This window comes from Notamacropus eugenii, chromosome 3, assembly GCF_028372415.1.
Source record: "Notamacropus eugenii isolate mMacEug1 chromosome 3, mMacEug1.pri_v2, whole genome shotgun sequence".
Lineage (NCBI taxonomy): Eukaryota > Metazoa > Chordata > Mammalia > Diprotodontia > Macropodidae > Notamacropus > Notamacropus eugenii.
In genome coordinates, this window is record NC_092874.1 from 5,440,408 (window position 1) to 5,464,701 (window position 24,294).

General features: G+C 40.0%; 1 protein-coding gene and 1 long non-coding RNA gene across 2 annotated transcripts in view; one reads left to right on the forward strand and one right to left on the reverse strand.

Moving 5' to 3' along the window:
- Positions 1–24,294, reverse strand: part of THSD7A (thrombospondin type 1 domain containing 7A) — a 357,822-nt gene that overhangs the window by 300,786 nt on the left and 32,742 nt on the right. The window lies entirely within an intron of this gene.
- LOC140532375 (uncharacterized) lies at positions 20,950–23,566 on the forward strand. The gene is made up of 2 exons (XR_011976479.1): positions 20,950–22,293; positions 23,368–23,566. It is a non-coding gene; the product is annotated as an uncharacterized lncRNA (long non-coding RNA).

Below are 24,294 nucleotides of genomic sequence, written 5' to 3' on the forward strand. Positions count from 1 at the left end.
CAGTGCTGCTGCTGTTACTGCTGCTTCTGGCACCATGGCCATTGTTGGTATCTTTGCTCCTGTGGGCGCTATTGACATCATCATTCCTGCTGGGAGTTTAGACATGAGTACCGTTGTTTCTGTTGCTGGCTCCATTGTTTTTGGAATGGTCCCCACAGTGCACATCCCTGACCTTGGAGTCTTTGCATCTATTGCCAACAGCATTGAAGTTGCTGCTGTTGGCATTGCTTTCAACACCGGCATTACCAGAGGAGCTCCCATTGCTGTTGCCTTTGGGCCTGTAGTGGCCACTGTTGGTATCCCTAAATGCCAGTCTCATTCCCATTCAAAGGATCACTGCTGCTGCTGGCCTTAATGCTAGTACTGTTGCCATGTACAATAGTGGCAGTGCCATGGTTGACATTATTCTTTCTGGCAGAATGGCCATAATTTTTGTCATTTATGTTGCATAAAGTAAAATGACTAGTATCACTATCTTGTTTATTGGGCACCCTTTGCCAGTGTTGCCTTGCTTGTTGCTATTGTATAAGTAATTCTGATTGTGATAATGGCTCTCAGCATTGTCCCAGTTGGCAGGCAGAAATAGCATCAGTCTCACCAATTCTACCAGTCTTGCTTCTAACAGCAGGACTTTTGCTGGCAACATTAATGCTCTTGCTCTCCTTGCTGCTGGGGGAATTAGTAGCATGGTTCTTATTGGCATAATGGCCATTGTTGTCATCCTGGTTACTGCTGGCACCATTGCCCTTGGTGCCCTCACTCTTGCTGTTGGCAGCATGACCACTTATCATATCAGTGCTCCTGCTAGCACCACTGCCATTGTTGTCATTGCTCTGGTTCCCAGCAGCATTGCTGTTAATGCCATCACTTATGTTGCTGGTACCATTGCCATGGTGGCTGTCCTTTTTGTTTCTGGAATCATTGACATCGTTGCCATCAGTGTGGTTGCTGGTCTCGTTGCCATTATTCCTTTCATGGTTATGCTTTCCAGCATTGCCATGACCACCATGATTTCTGAGCCCAGAAGTACCGCTATTGTGACCCTCCATATTACTGCTGCCACTATCGTCACTAATGCTATCACTGGTGCTGCTGATGTCGTTGTCATTAATGCTACCATTGTTCTGTTGTCCCCACTGCATTATTGCCATCTCTGACCCTGCTGGCAGTGCTGCTTTGCTATGGTTGCTGTCATCATTGCCGTTGTAGCCATGACTGTTGTCAATGCTGCATTGCTATGAATGTCCTCATTTTTTCTGCTGGTCCCATTGACATGATTGCTGTCAATAATGTCACTGTGGCTGTTGGCCATTTCTGTTGCTTCTGGCACCATGGCCTTTCCTACCATCACTGTTGCTGGCCATGTTGTCATCACTATCATTATTGCTGCCACCATCTTTTAAACCGCTGCTCTTATCCACATGGTTGGTGTCCTTGTGAACATTATAGGTGAAATGACTGTGGACAATGCCTTTGGCATTGCGACATCTGCTGCCATGGTTAGTAGTGTTGCTGCTGGCAGTGGTGCCATGGGTACTATTGTAGACAACATCGAGATTGATGTTATCACTGAAGTGACAGGAAGTCATGCCACAGGTGTCACTATGATTTCCAGCGCAGCCACCATCATTGTTTCTCTAAGTACCAACCTATCTAGAAGCAATGTTGCTGGCATTCCTGTTGTTAGCAGTATTATGGGCACTGCCGTTGCTGTTCATGTTTCTTCTGGAAGAAGTGATATTTTTGTAGTTGCTACCATTGCAGACAGCATTGTCATTGGTGTCACTGAAGCCACCAGTGTTTCCACTTATGCTGGGCACCATTGCCATGGTGGCCATCATCACTGTGTTTGCTGTTGTTGCTAGCAGCTGGCATCGTTACTAGTACTTTCAGTATTGCCATGGTTATCAGCATTGCTGCCAGTCTCGTTTCCTGCAGTATTGCTATTGATGCACATGCTGCTACTGCAAGCAGAATCATTGTTAGAGGGATCATTGCCACCATCAGCCTTAACCTCACCACCATCATTGATGTTTTCAGCACTGCCCTTGGTGCTGGTGCTGCTGGTGCTGTCCTTGCCAATGTGACCACCATTGCCACTGCAGCTGTTGTCATTTTGATCACTGCCACTGCTACCATGTTTGTCTTCACCATCATTGACGCTGCCATCATTGTGTTAGGTGTTGCCACTGCAACCACATATTGCCTGAGAATGGTTCCTAGATCTCTTTCTAAGCCCCATACGTTATACCTTTAGTAATCCATGTTAGACTAACACCCAGAATCAGGCCACAAGTAGCTAGCTTGTTTCATCCCCATAACTGAAAGTCAGGACACTCACCAACACCCAGCTCTATAGCCCCTTCCATGCTCTGCAGTGTTCAGAGGTCACTATGATCCCCTGCCTAAACCTTTCTTCTCATTTTTGTCAGTGTCCTTGGATTCCCCCATATCGGCAAGGTCTCTCTTACCCTCTTCTCACTTGCCTTGACTTTCAGCATTCTGTTAAACAATTTTGTCGCCAATTTCCCAGCCTGAGGACTGTTCTCCTTGATCAAGAAGACAGAGGCAAAATAAAAACAGAATATAGTTCTCCTTGGTTCTTATCACCACCTGTAGGCCCCCACTGGCCTTCAGTCTTTCTGATGTTCTTGTCTGTAAGTGACTTTGATCAGCTCTCCGCTCCTAACATCAATTTGACAAGATCCTGCCACTCTTTCTGTCTGCTCTAGCCTCCCATCCTTTCTTTCATCCATCATTGTTGCTCTTTGAAAACTGGAGTGCAAACCGCTCTGTTCAGCCATGGGAATTTCTTTACACACCTCCCCCTCCTCTTTATTTCTCATCAGAATCTAGAGTGACTGGATCATCATTCTTCAGAGTCTCAGTTCCTAGAATTTATCTGATTTTTCCTCATTCTGAACTTTTTGAGTGAAACCCCCTTTTCAAAGTCAGATTGTGGATGACATGCTCCTTCTTGCCTGTTAAAAATTCCAAGATGATGGAGCCATTGCCTGGCAAGAGTCTAGTTCTTTCTCTGTCATTGACCAGTCACATTAGGTAGAATCATGGACAGAATAGCAGCAGGTCCACGTGATTCCCACCCCCTTCTGGATTGCAAGGACTTCTCCTCTCCCATCATGCTTTCTAATTCCCCTTTACTCCTTGTCTTGCCCTATTAGAACACAAGCTTCTTAAGACTGTCTTCTTTGCTTATATTTATGTTTCCAGACCTCAGCATACAGCTGGGATATAGCAAGGATTTAATAAATGCTCTGTCTGTCTGTCTGTCATTTCCTAGATTTTCCAGATTGACACTAGAAAACATTGATATTTCTTAGGTTTGACACACTCTTTTCTCAACACCAGTCAAATCGTGTATTCGTTATAATAATATGAAGTATTGGAGGGAATTAGAATTGAAAAAGACCCTCTCACTTAAATCAGAATATATCTTATGCTCTGTGATTTTAACTGGAAAGTGGGCATGCATAAAGAGGCAAAAATAGAGCTGGAACCAGATTCTCCCCTCCTTGCAGACTTCTTCTCCTTGTTGGCCCCCTTCGCCCACTGGCATGCTTCTTCTATGGCCTTGAAATGCGAGATGGGCTGGCCTGGCTTCATTCCCCCCCCCCCATTGGGCTGCCTCTGACTCTCTGAACCTTGTCACCATCACTCCACAGTATCTCATTCTACCTTTTCAGCTCCTTTGATCCTGTTGTCTTCAAAAAAAGCTTCTCGAGGGCATGAATTATCTTTATTTTTGATTTTATTTTTATTTTCAGTACATAACACAGTACCTGACACAGTACATAGTCCTTAAAATTATTTGTTTCTTGCCTATTTGGAACTATCTTCCTTATGTTGGAGAGGTGGGGGACTATGGGTGGGGAATGTTATATCCTCTGTCCTACTGATTTTACTTCATTTTTGTGGTTGTTATAAGAGAAGACACATTCGCAAAGGAGGAGAGAGGGAGATAACATTAGAAGTTACTAGTTAAAAGATAAGAATAAATAAATGTAAAAATAATGAAAGAGAAATTACTAAATAAAACCAGGATAGAAAATATGGTTTGGGGAGAGGGAGCAGAGCCAAGATGGTGGAGAAGAAGCAGGGTCCTATTAGAGTTCTCCCTCCAAATCCCTCAAAAAGCCTGTAAAAATGACTCTAAACAAATTCAAGAGCAGAAGAGACCACAAAATGACAGACTGAAGCAAATTTCTAGCCCAGGACAATCTGGAAAGTCAATAAGAAGGGTCTGTTGCACTGGGCTGTGAGCAGAGTGCAGTTCAACATGGGCTGTGCCACAAGGATGGAGCTGGAGCAGGCCTTAGGTGACTGAATTGCTGGTGACTGCTGAGTTTTTCCAACTTCTCAACCCAGAAACAGCAAAAACAGCTTCAAAGGTTAGTGGGAAGGGTCTCTCACTGGCTGAGAGGGAAGTGTGGCCCAGTCCCTTCCCTGACCCCAGCCTGGCCCCAGTCCCATGGTGGCAGCAGCCACCGCTGAAGCAGAGACTGCTTCTGGAGTGCTCCACTTAACGAAGAGATCAAAAGTCAAGTAATTGACTGGAAACAGGGAAAAAGAAATAGACTATCTAGACTCCTAATTTCTCAGTGAAGAGGTATCTCCTTATGTCATTAGTGAGGGATGAGGAAGATCAAAACATACAACCAGAACACAGCAAAGCGAAAGTTCCTGCATACAAAGCCTCTAAGAAAAATACGAATTGATCTCAGGCCATGGAAGAGCTCATTTTTTTTAAATCAAGTAAGAGAAGTAGAGGAAAAATTGGGAAGAGAAATGAGAGTGATGCAACAAAATCATGAAAAAACAAGTCAACAGCTTGCTAAAAAAAATTCAAAAAATGCTGAAGAAAATGGCACCTTTAAAATTAGACCAAACCAAATGGCAAAAGAGGTCCAAAAAGCCAATGAGGAGAAGAATGTCTTAAAAAGCAAATGGGCCAAATGGAAAAAGAAGTCCAAAAGCTCACTGAAGAAAATAATTCCTTAAAAATTATAATGGAGGAAATGGAAGTTAATGACTTCATGAGAAAACAAGAAATCATAAAACAGAACCAGAAGAATGAAAGAATAGAAGATAATGTAAAGTATCTCATTGACAAACAAGTGATCTGGAAAATGGGTTCAGGAGAGGTAATTTAACAATTGTTGGACTATCTGAAAGCCATGACAAAAAAAAAAGAGCCTAGACATCATCATTCAAGAAATTATCAAGGAAAATTGTCCCAATATTCTAGAACCAGAAGGTAAAATAGAAGTAGAAAGAATCCATTAATCACTTCCTGGAAGAGTTCTCAAAAGTTCCAAAAGAAAAACTAGGAATATTGTAGCCAAATTTCACAGTTCCAATATCAAGGAGAAAATATTACAAGCAGCAAGAAAGAAGCAATTCAAATATTGTGGAAACACAATCAAGATAACACAAGATTTAGCAGCTTCTACAATAAGAGATCAGAGGACTTGGAATATGATATTCCAGAGGTCAAAAGAAGATAAAATTAAAACCAAGAATCACCCACCAAGCAAAAGTGAGTATAATACTTCAGGGGAAAAATGGAACTTCAATGAAACTCAAGCATTCTTGTGGAAAAGACCAAAGCTGAATAGAAAATTTGACTTTCAAATACAAGAATCAAGAGAAGCATGAAAAGGTAAACAGGAAATGCAGATCTCAAGGGACTTATTAAAGTTGAACTGTTTACATTTCTACATGAAAAAATGATATTTGTAACTCATGAGATCTTTCTCAGTAGTAGAATAGTTGGAGGGAATATGTATATGTATATATATATACACACACACACATATATGAACACATATATACATATATACACACATATACGTGTGTGTGTGTGTGTGTGTGTGTGTATATATATATATATATATATATATATATACACACACATGGAGAAAGAGAGACAGAGAGAGACAAAGGCAGAGACAGAGGACACAGGGTGAGCTGAATATGAAGGGATAATATCTAAAAAAGAAAATTAAGGGTTCAGAGGAATGTAATAGGAGAAAGAGAAAGGGAGGGGTAGAATGTAGTAAATCATCTCACATAAGAGAGGAAAAAAAGAGCTTTTACAATGGAAGGGAAGAAGGTGAGAAAGTGAAAGGGAATAAATGAACCTTCCTTTCCATGGATTTGGCTTCATGAGGGAATAATATACACGCTCAATTGGGTATTGAAGTTTATCTTACCCTACAGGAAAGCAGAGGGGAGGGGGATAAGAGAGGAGGGATAATAGAAGGAACAGCAGATTGGGGGAAGGGGTAATCAGAATTTGGTAGAGGAACAGGTCAAAATAGAGAATAGAATAAATGGAGGGAGGGACAGGATATAAAGAAATATAGTCTTTCACAGCATGACTGCTATGGAAGTGTTTTGCGTGACTCCACATGTGTAACTTATATTGAATTGCTTGCCTTCTCAATTACTGTAGGTGGGGAGGGGGAAAGGGAGAAAATGTGGAACTCAAAGCTTTAAAAATGAATGTTAAAAATTGTTTTTACATGCAACTAGGAAATAAGATGTATAGGAAATCTATCTTGTCCTACAGGAAAATAGAAGGGAATTAAGGGGGAGAGTCGATAGAAGGGAGGGCAGATTGGCGGAGAAGGCAATCAAAATACACTCTGTCCTGGGGTGAGGAGATGGGGAGAAAAACTGAAATTCAAAATTTGGTGGAAGTGAATGTTGAGAACTAAAAATAAATATTTTTTTAAAAAGGCAATATTGTTTGGCTATAAGGAAAGTAACAGGCCAAATACAGTCTTTTTAAAAAACTTTATGTAAATATAATATGAAATTTTCTTTCAGGTGGAGAGGGAAAAGGGAAGAGAGATGATTATAATAAAATACATCTTAGACAGAAAATGACTAGTTATAGAAATACTGTTATCTATCTATCTATATAATATATATATGTATATACTGATACTTACAGATATACTGATTTTCTCCTTTCACTTTTTCAAACTCAGAAGTATCCACTGCATGAGATGGGGAAAGCTGAGCTGTCCTCTAAGGTAAGAGGAGAATATCACAATCTATCCAGTGAAAACTCATACATTTCCATGCTCTGTACTGATCTCTGTGTTGAGATGTTCATAAATACTGATCACCTTTCCAGGGTCAGAAGGTTTGCATGGTTTACCCTGAGACACTTTCCTCAGGTGTCACCACTGAACTTCATCTGTAATCTGATAAAAATTCAAGACACATCTGTTGGAGACCTTTTGTGACTATTAGTGTGCCAAAAGATGTTGGCAGCTTATAAAGAAAATTTACTGATACAAAACTTAAAGAAGAAAGAGTACTAGTAATGCTAAAATTGTTCTGTTTATACAATGCATGTAAAATGCTTTATATCCATTTTCTTGTTCAACTATCATAACAAGCCATTGTCCACAGAGGAGGAAATTGAGACTTATTGAAGTGAATGAATTATGTCATGTAATAGCCAGGAAGTGTGTCAATCTAGATTTGAACCTGGTTTTCTCTAGATTCCAAGGCCAGTATTCTTTTCATTACATCACATTGCAATTATTATGAGCTATTAATTTAATTGAAAGGATTTGACCAAATGAATACCAGGTACTAAAATACCCAAGGCCAATCCCAACCCATCCCAGTGTTTTTTTAAAGTGAAATGAGATTCCCCAAATATCTCCCACCCTGAGTCTTGATTAGGCTGATCTCTCCGATCAAGTTTCATAGTCAAGTTTTGTTGAAGAAGTCAAAGGTAACTATGACTCATTCTCTGTTGAAGGGCATAGGCACATTGGTCCATATTCCTTGGGAACATAGGCAATCCATAGTACTCACTCAGCACAAGAGATTTGAAGTTTTAGTTAGACCAAACATAAGGAATTCTTCTGTTGTGAAGACAAACTTTTCTAGGACAACAAAGAAAAAACACAAATACCCAACTCAAGGTAGCAACTTTATGCACTGTTCAAAAGCCGGCCAATACATTGGCAGAAAGCACTGTCTTAACCTCATTTGGCAATATCACCCTGAGACTGAATATACATATTTAAAAATTCTGTCCAGCCATTGAACACATGGGTCTGACCCAGTCACTGAATGAAAATGTCCAGAAAAAAGGTGCAAGTCTTCAAAATCTTTTTTGGGGGAGAAATACCAACAAATTCATTTCATCAATGATTTGTTACACAATAATCTCCACTGAAAATGGTGAGTAAGCTAAAGGTGAATTTAGAAGACCCACAGAAATGTAGGCACCTCACCTTGACAATATCGTCAAGAAGTGGTATCAGAGAGGGGTGGAGCCAAGATGGGAGGGGCGGAGCCAAGATGGCAGAGTAGAAAGACATACATACGCTAGTTCTGAACCCACAGCCCATAAAATATCCGTAAAAAAGAACTCCCAACAAATTCTGGAGCAGCAGAAGCCACAGAACAACTGAGCGAAAACCTGACACCATGTGGACCTGGAGCCGAGTTCAGCCCTGCCTTGGCCGCGCTGCACCCAGAGGTTCAGATCTGAGTGGGCTTCAGGGACGGAATCTCCAGTGGCCACGTGGGTCCCTCCACCCACGGGCCCCAAAGGTTGGTGAGAGGGTCTTCTCAGCTTGCCGAGAGGAGAGTGGGGTGCCCCCATAACTCAGGCCCCCTCGGGAGGCAGCAGTGGAGACAGGAGCAGACAGGGGCTCCCCAAGCAGGCAGGAGCTTGGATCCATTGTTGAAGGTCTCTGCATAAACCCCCTGAGGGAACAGAGACCAGTGAGGCGGCCCTGCCCTGACTTGAGCACCTGAACTTAATCTCACACTGAATAGCAGCCCCACCCCGCCAAAAGCCCTGAGGCTAGGAAGTAGCATTTGAATCTCAGACCCTAAGCGCTGGTTGGGTGGATCTGGAGGCCAAGAGGGTGTGAAGAGAATACTCAGAAGTCAAGTCACTGGCTGGGAAATTACCCAGAAAAGGGAAAAAAAATAAGACTATAGAAGGTTACTTTCTTGGTGAACAGGTATTTCCTCCCTTCCTTTCTGATGAGGAAGAACAATACTTACCATCAGGGAAAGACATAGAAGTCAAGGCTTCTGTATCTCAGCCCACTCAATGGGCTTAGGCCATGGAAGAGCTCAAAAAGGATTTTCAAAATCAAGTTAGAGAGGTGGAGGAAAAACTGGGAAGAGAAATGAAAGAGATGCAGGTAAAGCATGAAAAGCAGGTCAACACCCTGCTAAAGGAGACCCCAAAAAATTCTGAAGAAAATAACACCTTGAAAAATAGGCTAACTCAATTGGCAAAAGAGGTTCAAAAAGCCAATGAGGAGAAGAATGCTTTCAAAAGCAGAATTAGCCAAATGGAAAAGGAGATTCAAAAACTCACTGAAGAAAATAGTTCTTTCAAAATTAGAATGGAACAGATGGAGGCCAATAACTTTATGAGAAACCAAGAAATCACAAAACAAAACCAAAAGAATGAAAAAATGGAAGATCATGTGAATACCTCAATGGAAAAACAACTGACCTGGAAAATAGATCCAGGAGAGACAATTTAAAAATTATGGGCCTACCTGAAAGCCATGATCAAAAAAAGAGCCTAGACATCATCTTTCATGAAATTATCAAGGAAAACTGCCCTGAGATTCTAGAACCAGAGGGCAAAATAAGTATTCAAGGAATCCACAGATCACCTCCTGAAAGAGATCCAAAAAGAGAAACTCCTAGGAACATTGTGGCCAAATTCCAGAGTTCCCAGGTCAAGGAGAAAATATTGCAAGCAGCTAGAAAGAAACAATTCAAGTATTGTGGAAATACAATCAGGATAACACAAGATCTAGCAACTTCTACAATAAGGGATCAAAGGGCGTGGAATAGGATATTCCAGAAGTCAAAGGAACTAGGACTAAAACCAAGAATCATCTACCCAGCAAAACTGAGTAAAATATTTCAGGGGAAAAATTGGTCTTTCAATGAAATAGAGGACTTTCAAGCATTCTTGATGAAAAGACCAGAGCTGAAAAGAAAATTTGACTTTCAAACACAAGAATGAAGAGAAGCATGAAAAAGTAAATAGCAAAGAGAAGTCATAAGGGACTTTACTAAAGTTGAACTGTTTACCTTCCTACATGGAAAGACAATATTTGTAACTCTTGAAACTATTCAGTATCTGGGTACTGGGTGGGATTACACACACACACATGCACATGCACACACACACACACACACATAGAGACAGAGTGCACAGAGTGAATTGAAGAGGATGGGATCATATCTTAAAAAAATGAAATCAAGCAGTGAGAGAGAAATATATTGGGAGAAGAAAGGGAGAAATGGAATGGGGCAAATTATCTCTCATAAAAGAGGCAAGCAAAAGACTTATTAGTGGAGGGATAAAGAGGGGAGGTGAGAGAAAAACATGAAGTTTACTCTTATCACATTCCACTAAAGGAAGGAATAAAATGCACAGTCATTTTGGTATGAAAACCTATCTTACAATACAGGAAAGTGGGGGATAAGGGGATAAGGAGGGTGGGGGGGATGATGGAAGGGAGGCCATGGGGAGGAGGGAGCAATTTGAGTTCAACACTCATGGGGAGGGACAGGATCAAAAGAGAGAATAGAAGTAATGGGGGACAGGATAGGATGGAGGGAAATATAGTTAGTCTTATACAACATGACTATTATGGAAGTCATTTGCAAAACTACACAGATTTGGCCTATATTGAATTGCTTGCCTTCCAAAGGGAGGGGGTGGTGAGGGAGAGAGGAAGAGAAGTTGGAACTCAAAGTTTTAGGAACAACTGTCAAGCACTGTTCTTGCTACTAGGAAACAAGAAATACAGGTAAAGGGGTACAGAAAGTTATTTGGCCCTACAGGACAAAAGAGAAGATGGAGACAAGGGCAGAGAGGGATGATAGAAGAGAGGGCAGATTGGTGATAGGGGCAATTATAATGCTCGGTGTTTTGGAGTGGGGGGAGGAGACAAAAGGGGAGAAAATTTGGAACCCAAAATTTTGTGAAAATTAATGTTAAAAGTTAAATAAAAAATAAACAAATAATAAAAAAAGAATCACCCAGTCAAAGCAGGAAAAAAAAGTGGTATCAGAGACGTTAATGAGGACATCAGTGACTGGCAGAGGGGGCAGACCATGCAATCAGTGAAATTAAAGAGTAGTGAGTCATCAGTCCAAAGTACGTGCTGACCCACAGAAAGCAGTAAAGAGCCCAGAGGAGGACTCCTAGTACAATGACAATGGATGGATGCTTTAGGGAGAATGGATAGAAAGGCAAAAATAGGTGAGGATGGGGTGTGTGCTTTGCCCAAGCAGAGGGACTGGACACACTCAGGAAATCACAAATCAACTAGAGTAGTCATCACCGTGACTTTTGCAAGTAGGAAAGGTAACTCGCAATAAATCGGCATTGCTTACTGTGACTTGACTTTAAATGTAAAACCCAGGGTGTAAGGGAACTAGAGCAGATTTTGGGTCCTTCTGTTGCTGCCGTTTTAATGTTCATCAACTGTCTAACCTATTGAATCCACATTCTCCTTCAAGAACATTCTTTTTTGATTTACTAATTGAATATAAATTAAAATCTAGAAGTCAGGCATTCCCATCAGCTAAAGTGGATACCTCAAAGTATCATCACCCATCCCATCCTAGGGATGGTGAGAACCTACAAAGGGGGCACAGAGGTCAATTTCAATGGAAATTTTGAAAACGCAAAGCTTTTTAGGGTCACCTCTAATTTGGAACATCAAATTACCAATGCCTTTTATCCCAGTCAACAGCGATCTAGACTTCTGAAGTCACTAGCAGTAACTGCTCCTAGCTTTAAATGAATTTAATCAGTTTTTTTGATCCACGGTTAAAATATCTAATAAGATCAGTGTACTTCCCAAGGCAGAAAAACATCTTCACATTCTTTGGATGATAGATTTGAGCCTGGAAGAGACCTCAGATAACAGCTTTCCAACTTTCTAATTTTGTAAATGGAAAGTGAGGCCCAGAAAAAGTGACTTGTTTGAGTTCACACAGGTAGTAAGGGACAAAGCCAGGATTCAAACCCAAGTTCTCTGCCTTCAAACCCACATGATTTGCATTGTACCAGGCTGCCTCAAAGATATATGCTTTTGGAATAAGGTGGCTGAATCATTCCTGCTCACCAGTGGATCCATTAATCCCAAATGACTAAGCACAGGGAATGGGGGGGGGGGGGGATGAATACAGTGCTTATTAATATTCATTATCTCATTTTTCAGAATTGTATTTGGTGACTGCTGATAAGTATGAACAAAACTGGGAGAGCCCATCCATGATCTATAGGGCTAATAGCTTGAAGACTATTAGTCAAAATGGAAACAGGGAATTAATGAGGACAGAGAGCCAAATGTTTCCTTTAGAAATTTCAGTATGAAGAATGAGGTTATTGAAAAGCTGGAGAACTCTCTCTGTTTATATTCATGGTTTAGTCCTTATACCTGGAGAAGCAATCAGAGCACCCCATCACCCAATTCTGTGCCCTGTTGGAAAGATCATGCAGTGAGCAGGACTGATACGTGAGTCAATGGATAATATCTTCACCAACTCACATTTTTAAAGGGCTACTAAACTCTCACCATAAAGAAAGCCCATAAGACATCCAATACAGATCTGATGAGCCCCTTTTCACAGATGAGGAAACTGAGGTTTAGAGAGTTTAAATAACTTGCCCTTGCATTACACAACCAGTAAGTGTCTGAGATGGAATTCAGACTCAGGTCTCTTTACTCTGAGTCTAGCCTCTGTCCTCTTGATGAAGTATATAAATGATCAAATTTTAGAACACCCTTTTAAATAAAAAAAGTCATGCAGACACCAATCAGGTAGAAGTGTATGTTTTTCTTGGAGGATCTTTCAGTAGACCAGAGTCCTAGATTTGTTCAAAGCAGCTTTCCTGACTAAGACCAAGACATATTGGAAAGATGGTTCACTTCTATCATTGTCCAACCTCCTTCAATTGCTTAAATACTTACCACCTCCTGGTAGAATATACCACTCGTAGATAACTTTGATTAGAAAAATTTAAAAAAAAAAACAAACTTCTATACAACCTAACCTGTTGGACTTCAAATTTGGGCAGTCAAGCAAAGTAAATAGAATCCTTCCTCAAGACAGCCTTTTACCTATGTTGAGGCAGATATTCTTTCTCACATCTTTTCTTCTCCAGGTTACATATTCAGTTACCCAAAACTCAAGAGAGATGAGTGCTATCATGCATCCTGGGCAGCCTCCTCCAGACATATTGTGTAGCCCTGATGTTCCTTCTGAAATATGGCACACAGAGCTAAACATGACTTTAGATGTGGCCTGGACAGGGAGCAGTCCAGTGGGGCAATCATGGATGTTATAAATCTGTTAAGAAAATCTAAGCTGCCATTAGAATTCTTGATTGACAATATTCACTGTGGACATAAGGAGTTTTCAGGTCCACTGCAGACAGACATTCAGCTTTCCATCCACCTGAACCCCCAGAACATTCTTCTAGGATCTTCTTTCTAAGTATGTCTTACCTCATCCTAGATTTGCACAGCTGAGTTTTTGAGCCCCAACATGGGAGTTTTCATTTATTCATAACAAACTTCCTTGTTGGCTAAGGTGCTATTTCACCTTTCTGCTGAGATCTCTTTGGATACATAAAATGTGTGAGTTCTTCTTCTCAACTTTGTCTCATTTGATATGCAAACACATTTGCAGCTGGGTATCTAAAAGCCTGTCTTCTCCCATGTTTCTCATTACTACTTGAAATGCACACTACTGCTCACCACTGTTTATTAAGGGAAGGGATATGCTGGTGACAGTTTGAACCAGCTTTCAAAAGACAATTGCTAAGTTTTCAGTATGAGCATTTACACACTGAAAATTGGCAAACACTACAAATCAGGGATTGATTTATTGTAATTTTTTTGATTGCCCAGAATTAAGAAAGTGATGAGGAAATGTTAATAATATGTAGATTTAATTTAACAGTGTAATACATTCAATTTTTTGGACAGCTGATTGTTAAATATTTACCAGTACATCTGTGATTGAACTTTTCATCAGTCATTATTAAGCTCCAGTATGTTTAATATACGTAGATACACATTAATAACCAATAATACTCATGAAGAATTTAGGTGATCCAGTGACTTGAAAGATCACTCTTTCCTTTCCATCCCACTCCAAAGAAAGGGGCACTGGCACATGTGACATTTTTATCTGATAGGGGATGAAAGCACAGATTTAGAGCAAGGGTACTGTCCAGAGTGACAGTCCTGAATGATCAACCATTCAACAGGTACTTATTAAGTGCTTACTGTGTGCCAGCCTCCATGTTTTGTGCTGGGGACACAAGGAGAGATGAGAAACAATAACTGTTCTCAAAGACCTTGCAAATGATTGGGGAAGAGCATTAAGGGAGGTTTTCCCAGGCTTCTGGGGGGGAGGGTACTAAAGGAGGCTAGGGATCCAGGGGAGACTCTGGGCTGAGCTGGGAATAACAGGATCGTCCAGGACCAGCCTGAGCCCTGGCACTGTTTCTAAAGTTCTGTTTCATAATTAGCTGATCCATTTCACCACAACATATGCACACTGCACAACGCATGGTGGATTTTAGTAGAATGCTGCCTTTTGACCTGCTAGCTTCTTTTACCTGCTCAAGCATGGAAAAGCAATGCTAATTATAATATTAAACACAATTCACATTCATGTGTGTTGGAGCTTATAGAACTCTTTAAAGTGAAAAAAAGTAAGCTCAGTCGAGGCAAATCTCTTTTTCTTTGCCTTTCTTTTGGAATTGAGCATCCCAGTAGCAAGACAAAAGTGAATGACTTCTATTCAGTAGCTCAGGGCAATACTTACTCTGGAAAAGTTTCAGAAGTTATGAGAAAAAGTCACTTTCTTGTTGTAATTTTCATTGTTTACTAACTTGTCCACCTTGTGCAAACTGGTCACCCTCTGACATCACAACAATGAGGAAGATTTGGCATAGGTGCCAAAATAGACAAAAGGACAAAACTTTGAATATTTGCCACCAGAAGAAAGGGACCTATCTATCTTCCCATCATGCAGCTCTCTGAAAAAATGAGATGAAAAGAAAACCCAAAGCCTTCAGTTGGAATTCTCTGATTAAAGACTGAATCAGAGGCCAACTGCCACCATGGTAATGACCTCTTGGGGTGTCACAAATGTTAAACTCAACAGTAAGAATTCCCTAAAATATTGCTGATGAACATTAATTCTATGATCTTATCATCTCTGGAGAGGGTACATGAATCTGATAATTAATGGGATCCCAGACAGTTCTGGAATAAACAGTGCTAATGGCCAATATTTCTGAGAACTATGCAAATGAGCTACAAAGCTCACAATTCATGACATTGCGGTGGGTCTCTAATGTCACCAATGGAGGTAGACCTTCCATTAATGCAGATTTCAATCCACTGATATCTTCTTATATTGGGAGATTCTTGTCTATGGTTTTCAGTAAACTCTTCCAAAGCACATGAACTTCCCTTTGTTTGATTAATATCCTGATGATGCTGGTCCTCAGGCTATTATGGCTCATTCTCAAGACATGACTGAACTGTCTCCCACACATTCCAGTCTTGCATGTCCTTATCAGCAACCTTACTAGCACTTCCTGTGCACAAGCCATCTCTGAGTATAGGCAAAAACCTCCTTGTTAACTTTCCAAACTTAGATCTCTCCTCTGACCTTGGAGTCATTTGCACTTCTGATTTTTTTAAATTGTGGAGCTGCTTGATTTACTGCACAGTCAAATTGTGTCCTGAGGAGGAGTTTGGAGTAGAGAGTGAATTTGTTTTTGTTTAGGAAATCAGGAGCTGATTTAGGGAGCAGGACAGCGCTGTAATGGATATAAAGGTGATGTCATGGATATAAGGGACTCCTGGAGGAGAAATCCCTGTCTCCTTATGCAGGTTGACCCTTTCAAATCTAGAGAAACCAAGGGACCATCTTTAAACCATAAGATGGTAGGAATTAGCTTAGCTATTTTTCTGAGACTTTTCTACTCAGTCTTGGGCTGGTACTTTCAAATCTGGAATGTGACGGCCACTAACACTAACTTGAGGCTAGAGATCATAAGTCTGGAGAAAGGTTTGATAATAACCAAAATGAGAATAGGAACCTGTACGTGACTCTTCTTGTTCAGACTCCTGGGTCTCTCATCCATGCAATGAACCACTGTTGGAATGGCAACATGTGTGGGCAGATTTTTTTCAAATCCATGCCATTGCTGAGCTCACACTTTTAAGAAAGAATGCTGTCCCCTGTGACAACTTCCCCATAGACCTGAGACAATTGGCTATTCTAACTGCAAGAAATGCTAACTATTGTGCCCATTTCCTGGCAGGTCAATCTCTCACCCTCTCTCCTGCTCTTTCCTTGGAATGTTGTTTATGAAAACAATGAAATTCACAGTAACCCTTTGTTGGTTTCTAACCAGAAAATGAAACAGTGCAGAAAGAGAAAGGAAGGCTGTTCACTTCATTTAGATTAAAATCTCTTAGGCTTTGAGCCAGAAATATTGCTTATTTCCCCATTCAAAAATAGAGGCTGAGAATAAAATTTAAAAGAGGACTAATATATTTTGTTATTTAGCATAGCTTTCTAGGAGGGGGGATGAGAGGGATCTGAGGAAATTTTAAATAATATGAAAACAAAAGATATGAACAAAATAACATTTTTTTTAATTTGAAAACTTTATTAAGACTGTTTTTTAAGAAGGAACCCAAATATAATCAGAACATCCATACTCGGTCAGGTTTCATTTAGAGAACAGAACAAGGAGTCACTTAATCAGTCCTTACAGTGGAAGGAAGTACCCCAGAACCTCACTGGAATAGCTACAAAACTGAAAGAAATGAGACTCATTATTCTTTTTTTATCAAATTGGAATCATATTTCATATGGTTGTGGGAGGTCATATCTTTTGAGTGTAGTATTCCTAGGATGACTGGTGTGAAGTCATCCATTTCAGGGACCCAACCACTGCAAATGAAACCTTTTTAACCTCTAATTCAGGATTTAAAATAAAAGCACATGTTATTGGAAATGAAAATGCTGAGTGGGTCATAATGAAGGGAAAACATATTGAACGATCTGGTAATGAAAATCAAATTAGCAAAAGGCCTTGGCTCCCACTGCTGCCTCCATTGTGCAGGAAATTAGCAAGTTAAACAATATGGGGATATTTCCTCAGCAAGGGAGGTCACTGGTCCATAGTGAAGCTCCTTTCTTGGAGCTCAAGCAGTTTCAGGCTATTTATCTGGTCTGTGGATTGGGAGGATACAATGAAGCTGCCCCATGAGGCGAAATAGTAGAGCCCACTTGGTAGTGCCATGGACCTAGACTCAACTGGGGTTTAAATCACACCTCTGACACTTACTATGTGACCCCTGAGTAAGTAATTTAACCAGAGTCTCAGTTTCTTCAACTTTAAAGGGGGGATAATATAGCATCTACTTCATAAGTGTACATGAGGCCTCAAAGTCTGTACGGTGCTTTGTAAACCTTAAAACAAAGTAGAAATATAAGTTCTGATTATTTCCAGTCTTTCAGAATCAATGACTTTCAAAAATAATGACTCAGCAGTCTACTTCTAAGTGACATCATTTCAACTTCAATTCTATTTTATTTTAGTCAATGTCTTGTTGGAAAAGTTCTGAACAAGAAATGTTCTGATCCTGAAGATAACTCAACAGCCTTCCTCCACCATCTTGGAAATCTTGTTATGAGAGAGAGAAGAATCTTAGAAATGCCTTTAGGTGGTTTGATCTCTCCTGGCTGGTTTTCTAAAGGGAGAATCCTAAGAGGCGCAGCCTCTGGAAGAAGGTGTTTGCCTTTTTTCAAAGTCACAGTGGTAGAAATACAGTATTTACTGTAATCCATTATGTTACACCTGCTAGAGGAGGCACATAATCAATTTAGCCTTGAATTCGGTGCCAGGAAAAACTTTGTGTCTCCATATGGAGTCAGTGGCTCCTTTTCCCCAGACAGGAAGCAGAAAGCAGATGATAAAGTCATCAGATCCTGTCTGCTAGAACTTCTGGGAAGGTGAGACCCATGGCCAGAGTTTAACAGCCTTAACTAAATCACTCCACATACCAGGAGCAGCTACTGCCTCCTCATTTCAAATAGATTTTCATGTGCTTTTATTTCTAATTGTCTTTTAAAAAGAATTTTTTTTCTGAATCATTACAAATTGTTTTGGGAAGTCAAAAGGACATGAATCTTAAGTAAATGAGATAATTTTCTAAAATATAAAATACCCTGAATTCTTCTCAGACATCCCAGCTCCCTAATCCATACAGCACACACTTAAAATACACTTTATGAATTGTTGAAGTGTTTCCCTTACTAGATTGTAAGTTCCTTGAGGGCAAGGGCCTTGCTCTGATCAACAACTGGCTGGCTTCCTGACACAGAGCTGAAGTTCCATGAAGTCTTGATTCATTTTGGCTTCATCTGTTGCTAAGCCCAGGGAAGATGAAAGCACAGCAATCATCCCAGTTTCTAAGAGCCCCAGAGATTGGAGAGAAGGCCAAAAGTACTTCAGAGACTTGGAAACCTGCTTTGCCAAATACTGTTGGGGAGCCAGCTCTGTGTATCCCATAGGGATGAAAATGGCTTTTGATGACCATGGGGCTCATACTGAAAGAGGAAGTACATACCAGAGCTCAGAAATGCTAGGAGCCCTGAGGACTGCGTGCAAGTATCATATTCCAAGGGGAGATCCCAGTGGTCTTCAGAAGAGACTATCTTAATATGTCAGAGATCTGTGATTTCTTTGGTGTGAAAATTGCCTTGATGACAACACATCTATTATTTCACAAATATGGCAGGGTTACCTGAGCAAGCCTTAGACAGGTTGAAAGATTTGCTCAGAGTCACAAACTTCAGCAGTGTCAGAGGTGGGATTTCAGTCTGGGTTTTTCTGATTCCAAGTCTACTAATAAGCTGTGCTGCCTTTTATTATGTCCTTAATAATTTCACAACATTTCAATAACTCATATTTAAGTGACAGTATGATCAGACCAGAACTCACACTTCTCCTCTACCATGTTACTGTGGGCAAATCCTTTGATCTGGATTTAAAACTAGAAGCTTAGAACTTAGAGGTCATCTATTATTCAGGTAGGGAAATTGAGGTCCAGAAAAGTTAAGAGGCCTGCCTAGGGTCAGTCACACAGAGAACAAGGAGCAGAGGTAGGATTGAATCCAGGGCCTCAGATTCCCAGTTCATCAAGGGCTCTGTCCTCCTCCTCACACTGCCTATTGAGCTTTATATGGAGTAGGTCATGTCTGTCCACTTGATTACTTTGAATAGAGAATTGTCAGATATTTTTTTTTCAAATTTATTAATTTATTTGTTTTCAGTGTTCAACAATAACTTCCATAAGTTTTAAATTTGGTCCCCCTCCTTCCCTCCTCCATTCCCAAGATAACTTTCAATCTCATATGGGTTCTACACATGCATTCCTATTAAACACATTTTCACGTTAGTCATGTTGCATAGAAGAATTAAAATGAATGGGAGAAACTATGAGAAAAACAAAATACAATGCAACAAAACATAGCAAAAAAGACAACAGTCTGCTTCATTCTTCATTCCAACTCCATAGTTCTTTCTCTAAATGTAGATGGCATTTTGCATCATGAATCCTTTGGGAATGTTTTAGCTACTTGCATTGCTGAGAAGGGGTAAGTCTATCAAAATCAGTCCTTGTACACTGTGTTACTATGTAAAATGTTCTCCTGGTTCTCCTTACTTCACTCAGCATCAGCTTATAGAAGTATCTTTAGGTTTTCCCAAAATCTACCTGCTCATCATTTCTTATAGTACAATAGTATTCCATTATATTCATGTACCACAACTTGTTCTCCCATTCCCTGATTGATGGGCATTCCCTTGATTTCCAGTTCTTGGCCACCACAGAAAGAGATCTTATAAATATTTTGGTCCATATGAGTTCTTTTACAACCTTTACGATCTCTTTGGGATACAGCCCTAGAAGTGCTGTTGCTGGACCAAAGGGTATTTACATTTTTATAGCCTTTTGGGAATGGTTCTAAATTGCTCTCCAGAATGGTTGGATCAGTTCACAGCTCCACCAACAAGGAATTAGTGTTCCAACTCTCCCACATCTTCTCCAACATTTATCATCTTCCTATTTTGTCATGTAAGCCAAAATGATAGATGTGATGAGGTATCTCAGAGTGGTTTTGACTTATATCTCTCTAATCAATAGTGATTTAGATCATTTGTTCATATGATTGTAGATAGCTTTAATTTCTTCCTCTGAAAACTGCCTGTTTGGGGGGGCAGAGCCAAGATGGTAGAGTAGAAAGACACATATATACTAGTTCTTCCCTCACAGCCCATAAAATACCTGTAAAGAAAGACGCTCAACAAATTCTAGAACAGCAGAAGGCACAGAGCAACAGAGTGGAGGAGATTTCCAGCCCTGAAAGGCTGACAGGAAAAGTCTGTTGCACCAGATGCAGAGCCAAGCCTAGCCCAGCCTTGGCCGTGTGGCGTGGCTCTGGGAGGAGGACGAGAGCAGGCCTCAGGAGCAGAATCCCCAATTGCAGTAGCAGCAGTTCACAGATCCCTTAACCCATAGGCATCAAAGGTCAGCGACAGGGTATTTTCAGCTGGCCTAGAAGGGAGAAGTGCCTTCCCATAGATCTGGCCTCAGGCAGTGGCCAAAAAGGCCACATCAGGTGGGCAGCAGCAGCTCCCACAGGAGCTTGCATCCATTGTTGGATCATAAACCCCTGGGGGCACTGAGGAGCTGATTATTACCTCAGCCCTGTGTAGAGGCCCTGCCCCCACCTAATACTCCTGGGGGATTTGAGCAACTGATCTTTATCTCACACTGAATGGTGGCCCTGCCTCTGCAGCTGCTCTGAATCTCAGCCCCCAATGCTGGCTTGGCAGAGACCAGGTGGTTGTGAAGAGGAAACTCTATTACTTAGATTCTGGGCACAAAAATCTCTGCCTACTCCCAGACCAGTGTACACGCTTGATTGTCCCACCTTGGAGGAACTGAGATCTTACAGACCCACAGAGTATACCCTACTCTTGACAAAGGACCTAAAAGTCAAGTAAATGGTTGGGAAAATGTCCAAAAAGGGAGAAAAAATAAGATTATAGAAGGTTACTTTTTTGGTGAACAGATATCTTTTCTTATCCTTTCAGAAGAGGAAGAACAATGCTTACCATCAGGGAAAGACATAAAAGTCAAGGCTTCTGTATCCCAAACATCCAAAATAAATATTCAATGGTCTCAGGCCAGGGAAGAACTGAAAAAGGATTTTGAAAATCAAGTAAGAGAGGTGGAGGAAAAATTGGTAAGAGAAATGAGAGAGATGCAAGAAAATCATGAAAAGTAGATCAACAACTTGCTAAAGGAGATCCAAAGAAATCCTGAAGAAAATAACACCTTTAAAAATAGGCTAACTCAATTGGCAAAAGAGGTTGAAAAAGCCAATGAGGAGAAGAATGCTGTAAAAAGCAAAATTAGCCAAATGGAAAAGAAGGTTCAAAAGCTCACTGAAGAATATAGTTCTTTAAAAATTAGGATGGAACAGATAGAGGCCAATGACTTTATTAGAAACCAAGAAATCACAAAACAAAACCAAAAGAATGAAAAAAATGGAAGCTAATGTGAAATATCTTATTGGAAAAATGACTGACCTGGAAAATAGATCCAGGAGAGACAATTTAAAAATTATGGGACTACTTGAAAGTCATGACCAAAAAAAAGAGCCTAGACATCATCTTTCATGAAATTATCCAGGAAAACTGCCCTGATATTCTAGAACCAGGGGACAAAATAAATGTTGAAAGAATCCACCTATCATCTCCTGAAAGAGATCCAAAAAGAGAAATTTCTAGGAATATTATGGCCAAATTCCAGAGTTCCCTGGTCAAGAAGAAAATATTGCAAGCAGCTAGAAAGAAACAATTTGAGTATTGTGGAAATAAAGTCAGGATAACACAAGATCTAGTAGCTTCTACATTAAGGGATCAAAGGGCGTGGAATATGATATTCCAGAAGTCAAAGGAACTAGGACTAAAGCCAAGAATCACCTACCCAGAAAAACTGAGTATAATACTTCAGAGGAAAAAATGGTCTTACAATGAAATAGAGGATTTTCAAGCATTCTTGATGAAAAGACCAGAGCTGAAAAGAAAATTTGACTTTCAAACACAAGAATAAGAAGTGTGAAAAGGTAAACAGCAAAGAGAGATCATATGGGACTTACTAAAGTTAAACCATTTGCATTCCTACATGGAAAGACAGTATTTGTAACCCTTAAACTTTTCTCAGTATCTGGGTAGTTGGTGGGATTACACACACACACACACACACACACACACACACACACACACACACACAGCACAGCACAGGGTGAGTTGAATAGGATGGAATCATATCTAAAAAATGAAATTAAGGGGTGAGAGAGGAATATATTGGGAGAAGAAAGGGAGAAATGGAATGGGGCAAACTATCTCTCATAAAAGAGGCAAGGAAAAGGCTTTTCAGTGGAGGGAAAAAGGGGGGAGATGAGAGAGAAAACATGAAGCTTACTCTCATCACATTCGACTCAAGGAAGGAATAAAATGCACATTCATTTTGGTATGAAAACCTATCTTACAATACAGGAAAGTAGGGGAGAAGAGGATAAGCAGGGTGGGGAGGATGATGGAAGGGAAGGCAATGGGAGAGGGAGCAATTAGATGTCAACACTCTTGGGGAGGGACAAGGTCAAAAGAGAGAATGGAAGAAATGAGGGGCAGAATAGGATGGAGGGAAATATAGTTAGTCTTACACAACACAACTATTATGAAAGTCATTTGCAAAACTACACAGATATGGCCTATATTGAATTGCTTGCTTCCCAGCGGGGAATGGGTGGGGAGGGAGGGAGGAAGAGAAGTTTGAATTCAAAGTTTTAGGACCAACTGTTGAGTATTGTTCTTGCATACAACTAGGAAATAACAAATACAGGTAATGTGGTATAGAAATTTATCTTGCCCTACAGGACAAAAGAGAAGATGGGGATAAGAGAAGGGAGAGATGTTGGAAGGGAGGGCAGATTGGTGATAGGGGTAATTAGAATGCTCAGCATTTTGGGGTGGGGAAGGGGAGAAATGGGGAGAAAACTTGTAACTCAAAATTGTGTGGAAATGAATGTTGAAAACTTAAATAAATTTAAAAATAAATAAATAAAATAGTAGCATAACGCTTTATCAGTTCCCTATTAAGAGTGACTGTGAGTTAAAAGAGCTTGTTGCTTCATCAGCTTGAGAGGAGAAAAGAAGTAGATTTCACCAGCAGCAAAGTGGAGAGAACTGGAAGGGGAGCAGTTAATATAGAAGCAGCTTTGTGGTGCAGATTGTCTCTGAAGAGGCCAAAGACTTCAAGGCCTGTAGTCCAGAGTTGTGGATTGCCTCAAGCATATGGAGAAATAAAGTAAAGGGTGGACTGTGAAATAATGATAATTCCTGTTCTCTTCTTTTATTGAGTAACTATTATATGATGATTATTCTTATTTTCACCTTACTGTTAAGTGAAATGTCTTATACTTAAGAGTTAATGATGTCATCTCTCTACTCCTTCACAGAGGTATGATGTCCATGAACATGGAACACTGCATATATTTTCAGACTTTTTTGATATATTAATCTGTTTTGCTGATTTTTTTCTCTTTTATTCTTCAAAAATATTCTTTGTTATAAGGAATGACTCTTGCAGAGATGGAAAGGGATATTGGGAGACAATTAAAAGAGCAATAAAATTTTATTTTTTAAATAAAAAAAGCAAAAAACCCCCCTAAAATGCCCGAAAATGAAAAGGAAAATTAAGGTATGATGGTGTTCGTTAGGTAAAGTCATAAGAAGAGGAATGAATTTCTATTAAAAACTTTCTGCAGATTTTAATCAAAACATTTGTTTTCACTTATTTTTGAATTAGATATGGTAAATACCTACTATTTTTGTATTATTATATTTTTTCAATTAAAATATCTTTGAAAAGATTCTTGACTAGGTTAAACAAGTGAAATATGATCAAATTAAACAAGCAATTATTATTTATAAATCTATTCCACCCTTCAGGAAATACACAGCAAAGAAGTCTATTTTATCACTAAACATTTTAATGAATGATATGATTCAATAGATTTCATTACTTTCTAAAAATTAATAAATTATTATTACCATTTAATGAA